Source organism: Dipodomys spectabilis, unplaced genomic scaffold (genome assembly GCF_019054845.1).
Source record: "Dipodomys spectabilis isolate Male_0828 unplaced genomic scaffold, ASM1905484v1 ptg000162l, whole genome shotgun sequence".
NCBI lineage: Eukaryota > Metazoa > Chordata > Mammalia > Rodentia > Heteromyidae > Dipodomys > Dipodomys spectabilis.
The window spans coordinates 1,533,958-1,540,502 of NW_024870839.1; positions in this window are offsets into that span (position 1 = coordinate 1,533,958).

Genomic DNA, 6,545 nt, shown 5'->3' on the forward strand with positions numbered 1-6,545 from the left:
ATCAACGTCACCTTGTTCAAACTTCGCACCCCACCCCTCCCACCCCACCCCTTCCCTCACTTTTCTTAATTTTTAGAATATATATTGAAATGTTTGCCATTTAACAAAGCAGTTGATGAATTTATGGCTCCTGATCAATGTCACTTTGGTATTCTCACTCCCCTGCTACCCACCCTTTCCTGACTTTTCTTCATTTTTGTGGTATACGCAATGAATTCTTAATTGCATTCTTCCTCCTCCCCACCTTCGTTCATCTACTCTTCTCCCATTGGCCTCACTTCCCCTCTTGCAGGTACCCAGTTCCTAGTTCTGATTTTGTTGGGCTTTGGCCTAGTCTTTCTTTAAAAATTACACTATTTGTGCTCTCCAAAGAGTCTATTACACTTCGTTAATTCATTTGTAATTACTTGTATAACACCTTGTGTGTTAAAGGTTTATGGGCACATTCTAGTTGTCACAAACGAGAAATGTTGTAAGCTTTGTTTCTCTGGGTCTGGCTTACTTTAACTAATATAATTATATATTATATATTACATCTATTTACACAATATATATGTATGTCTCAGTACTTATTGCTATACATTTTATTTGTCTGTTTGTTCATTCATTCACTCATTTATTCTATTTTTGGCTAGCACTGGGATCTGGGCTGAGCACTTCACCCTTGCTCATCTTGGCTAACTTGCTTAGCTGGAACATTATCATTTGAGCCACACATCCAGCCTGGCTATTTGTTGGTCATTTTGGAGATGGGTCTCATGGACTTTTCTACCTAAGCTGGCTTCAAATAGGGAACCTCTGAATCTCAGCCACCTGAGTAGTTAGGATTACAGGTGTGAGCCACTGACACTGTTTACATTTATTTTTAGGCACTCTAAATCTTACTTCCCTTCAGGATAAAAATCAAGTGTTGCTATTTAAAACTACCCCATTAGCCAGACACCAGTGGCTCACAATTTTAATCCTAGCTACTCAGAGGTCTGAGGTCTGAGGATTGCAATTTGAAACCAGCCCTAGTAGGAATGTCCATGTGACTTTTTCTCCAATTAAGCAGCAAAAACCTGAAAGTGTTGGGCACTAGTGCTCATGCCTATAAACCTAGCTACTCAAGAGGCTGAGATCTTGGTTCAAAGTCAGCCCAGGGAGGAAAGTTCATTAGATTCTTATCTCCAATTAACCACAGAAAACCTGAAGTGGCACTGTGTTTTAAAGTGGTAGAGCACTAGCCTTGACCTGAAGATCTCAGGGATGGTGCCCAGGCCCAGAGTTCAAGCCCCACAACCAACAGAAAACAAAAAAAGCTGTAAGTAGAGCTGTGTTTCCTTCAGTAGAGCACTAGCCTTAATTGAAAAGACCCAGGGACAGTGCCAAAGCCCAGAGTTCAAGCCCCAGGACTGGCACAAAATATAAACAAACAAACAAAAACTACTCCACTACAAATATACACACTGATTATCTCTGTGGAAACTAGTTGTAAATTGAGTTCCCAAAGACAGATAATCAAAATATTGAAAACCTGGATGTGCTGTAAAAGCTTGTGAAATGTGGTTTTGATTACTTAAAATGTTACATTGCTGTTGTTGCTGCTGCTGTGGTTTTGTTTTGTTGGATTGTGTGAAGCTCGCTGATTCGAGTCTTACTTCTTTATGCATCTGAAATCAGAAGCCTGGCTCTGGAATACTTGGTACTTTCCCTTTCTTCAACCAATCCTGGAATCCATGACAGCGCTATGGAGGAGGAGGAATTCCAAGATAGCTTCCTCAGTGGCCTGTATAAGTATCTGCAATGAAGGAGGGCAGTTTCTTTAAAATTTTCCATGACTTGGACCTGGGTGATGGTGGCTGACACTTGTAATCCTAGCTAGCAACTCAGAAGGTTGAGATCTGAGGATTGCAGTTCAATGATAGCCTGGAAAGACAAATCTGAGAAAAGCAAAAAGCATGAAGTAGAGGTGTGGCACGTGGTAGAGTGCTAGCTAGCCCTGAGTGAAAAGGTTCAGGGAGAAGGTGAAGCTCTGAGTTCAAGCTCCAATACTGGTGTACACACACACACACACACACACACACACACACACACACACACACGATGTGGAAAAAAAATCAAGTGAGAGACTGAATTTTCATTAGTTTGAGCAAGAAGGAGGTATAAGTCAATTTAAACTTAACAAACACACAGAGTCTCTTCCATACACGAGCAGACTTTAACCTCTTAAATAATAGGCTAGGATCCAATCCACTGTTCTGGTTTGCTTCTCTCATAGCGCTCATCTTGTTTTGGCTTCTTTCTTTCTTTCTTTCTTCCTTCCTTTCTCTCTCTCTCTCTCTCTCTCTCTCTCTCTCTTTCTCTCTCTCAAGGCTAGTGCTCTACCCCTTGAGCCAACGTGTCACTTCCAGCTTTTTCTGACTAGTTTATTAGAGATGAGAGCCTCATGGACATTCCTGCCCAGCTTTGAACCATGATGCTCAGATCTAAGCCTACTGAGTAACTATGATTATAGGTGTGAGCCATTGGCATCGAGCTTCTTTCACTTTTTTAAAAATATAATTTTATTGTTCGTTTTAAGGTGTGGTATAGAGGGCTCACCATTTCACAAGCCAGGTAATGAGTCAATGTTTATTTTTGGACAATGTCACCCCTTCCTGCACTTTTTCCCCATTTCCCTCTCTCATCCCTGCCCACAAGTTGCGTAGTTCATTTTCCACACAGTGTCTACTGAGCACTGCCCCCATGTTTTATAGTTGTTCTGTGATTCATTGACAGCCCTCCGCGTTCCAGAATAACAGAGAACAGGGGGTGGGATGCAACGCAAAAGTTCTGTGACCAAAGCTAAATCCGTCCCAGTGGTACCCCAATCATGGCTGTTAAACTGAAATTGCTCAACAGAAGTAAATAGTCATCATTTGCAAACTAACTTGCTGAGATGAGCTGAGAACTGGTTGAAATGAAGTTATAAGTTTAATCCTCTTCTCCTAAGGGAGAAGACGTTTGGTGTATGCATGTGTGTGTGGTGTGTGTGTTGTGTGTGTGTGTGTGTGTGTGTGTGTGTGTGTGTGTGTGTGTGTGTTGGTAGTGGAGCTTGAACTCCAGATCTGAACACTGTCCCTTAACTTTTCGGTTAAGTCTGGCACTCTGCCACTTAACTACAAACTTCTGTCTTTTTGGTGGTTTATTAGAGATAAGTCTCACAGACTTTGCTGCCTGGGTTGGCTTCAAACCACAGTCCTCAGATCTCAGCCTCCTGAGTAGCTAGGAGTACAGGCATGAGCCACCAGCGCCCAGCTTGACTATTCATTCTAGAACTTTTCTTCTACTCTTTTGCTACTCTTGAAACCAAAACAATAATAATATGACAATAAAAAGTAAGTATGCATAGCTTACATCTTTACTATGTTTAAATTATTTGTTGAGGAAAAAGTATTGATGGCAAGACTTGCTACAAAGAAAATGACTGGCTTCTTTCCAAAACTCCATTTATAACTGAGAAATGCAAATGTACATGAGCTTTAATGGTCAAGAGTTCAGGTATATAACAGTGTTACATTTTCATTTTTTAACTCCTTCAAAACATATGGTTTAGTTAAGTAGGATTTATTTACGAGGCAGGAAAAAAAAAATCACATTCGATGACTCATGTCCTACCTACATTTTCCTGTTGGAACTTTTCCCCTAACAGATGAGAAATCTAATTTTATGTTGGATCAACCTACAATTTCATCCAGCGCTGTGGTTTGAAATAGGCATCTGGTGTTAGTTGTATAATCCAAATACTCTTCAAGGACAATGTGGTCATCTTACTCCTTTCATTAAAAAACAAAAATTGAGCCAGTCAGACACGGGTGGCTCATGCCTATAGTCCTAGCTACTCAGGAGGCTGATATTTGAGGATCAAAGTTCAAAGCCAGTCTTGGCAGGAAACTCTGTGAGACTCTCATCTCCAATAAACTCCTCAAAAACGCCAGAAGTGGCACTGTGGCTCAAGTGGTAGAGTGCTTGCCTTGAGCAAAAGAAGCTTAGGGATAAAGCCCAGGCCCTGAGTTCAAGCCCCAGGACCAGCAAAAAAATAAAATAATAATAATAAAATTGAGCAGTGCCAGTGGCTCATGCCTGTTATCCTAGCTACTTAAGAAGATCATGGTTCAAAATAAGCATAGGAAGGAAAGTCCATGGGACTCTTATCTCCAGTTAACCAGCGCATAGCTGGAAGTAGAGCTGTGGCTCAAGTGGTAGAGCAATAAACTTGAGCAAAAAAAAGCTCAGAGACAATGCCCAAGGCCCTGAGTTCATACTCCAGAATTTTTTTTGAAATGATGTAGGAAGTATTTAAAGGTCTTCCTTACTAATGAATGTGAGCCAGACTCTCATCCTGAATAACATGGAAGTTCTGAGAACCAAAAATGCAAAGAAAGGCTGACATGTAGTTCAGTGGGAAAGCACTTGCCTACCAACTACAATGTCCTGGGTTTGATCCCCAGTACCCAAAAAGAAAAGACAAAAAAATAAAATAAGTTTTAAAACATCCCCAAACTGCAAAGAAGGCAAAAGGGAATGAAGAACATAGCATTGTTGGCAGACAAAAAAAAAAAAAAAAAAAAAGGAAAAAAACCCCCAAAATCTAAAACAGGGTCTGAAACAGATGGTCTGTGATCATTTAGAAGTGTATGAGGTGATCATAAAGAGCCAGCATGGGTTCTGTATAAACAAATTTTGCCAGATAATCTAATATTCTAGCAAAATAGAGTTGTTTTTGCAAAACCAGTTTGCAAAGCTGATGTAATATACACAAGGGAACCTGAGAGCAAGAAAAAAAATTGTATTATTTAGCCTTAACAAAGCCTGTAGGTATTCTAATAATTTAATTTACTATGATTCTGCAAAGACAGGTCATTTACCAAGTGTTTACCAGGTCCTTACTTCATGTCTTGCATTGTGCTGAGTGTTCACATGCCCTCCAGAATATAATTCAATCTATAAATTAGAATTTACTTTTGTCAAAAGCTGGTGCCAGTGGTCACACCTGTAATTCTAGCTACTCAAAAGGCTGAGAGCTGAGGATCGAGGCTCCTGGTCAGCCTGGGAAAACAAATTTGAGAGACTCTTATCTCCAGTTATGCACTAAAAAGCCGGAAATGGAGTTGTGGCTTAAATGGCACAGTATCAGCCTTGAGCAACAATGTTCGGGCAGAACATGAGGCCCTAAATTCAAGTCCTAGTACGGCACACACAAAAATAAATACACAGGTTAGCCTCTATTTCTCTCCAACCTTTCTGTCTCTCTGTGTCTCTTTTCTACTTTCCCTTTTCCCTCCCTCTTTCCCTCTCCCCCTGAATAGGAAACAGAATTTACAGCTTCAGTTTAGAGATCACAACATGCATTCTAAACTGGGTGAGAATGCTGGAAGCTCACACCTGTAATCCCAGCAACCTAGGAGGCTGAGATTTGAGGAAGCCAGCTCAGGAAGAAAAGTCTGTGAGACTCTTATCTCAAATTAACCACAAGAAAAAAAGCCAAAAGTGGAGCTGTGAGTGAGTCAAGGTAGAGCACTAGCCTTGAGCCAAAAAGCTCAGGGACAGTGCTGAGGCCCTGAGTTCAAGCCCTAGGACCAGCATACGTGCATGCGTGCGCGTGCGCGCACGCACACACACACACACACACATAAGCCAGGACTACTTTTACACATATAGCTCTTCCCATGTTTTGCTATGAAAGTTCAGTTCAACATGAATCTTACTCCTGCCTGTGTGCTAGCTTTGGGCTGGTAGCCAAACTTTTGCATGCCTCTTTGCATTCATGAGCCCTGCTTCCTGTTGTGTGTTAGTTATAAGAAACTGAGTTTTTGTAAGCTTCTTTATTCTTTTTATTCTCTATAGTTGTGAGAGAGCAAGTAAGTAAATGAGGAAAGTTAAAGATCTTCACAGACAAAGTATCCGGGTGTAGTGTTGGGGGAGGGGAATACATTTGGGGTAAAATGGATTCATAGTTGCAAGAAACATCAGAGTAAAGTAATTTCTTCTGTGCCCCTCCCCAAAGAACAAATCCTTACACAGAAAAGAAAGATTGAACTAAGAATTTTCAAGCTGTCTTTGGACACACACTGAATATAAGCCTTGGCTCTACAATTCACTAGTTTTTACAAATTTGGGTAAATCTCTTTGTGAAACAGGCATAATAAATGGTGGTTTGTTGTAAGAAATGCACTACACCAGTGAGGGTGAGGGTTGCTGTCCACGGTCAATAAAGGAAAAGTATCTATCCTTGAGATAAATTGTGTGTGTGTGTGTGTGTGTGTGTGTGTGTGTGTGTGTGCGCATGGCTCAAGTGGTAGAGTGCCAGCCAAGCAAGCAAACTGAGCAAACAAAAGGCCCTGAGGTCAAGGCCTGGTACCAGACAAAAATTTTTTTGAGAAATAATAAATAAACATTAAATCAAGGCAGACGCTGGTGGCTTGGGTCCATAGTACTAACTACTCAGGAGGTTAAGATCTGGAGGATCACTGTTAGAAGCCAGCTGAGGCAGCAAAGTCTGTGAGATTCCATCTCTAATTAAT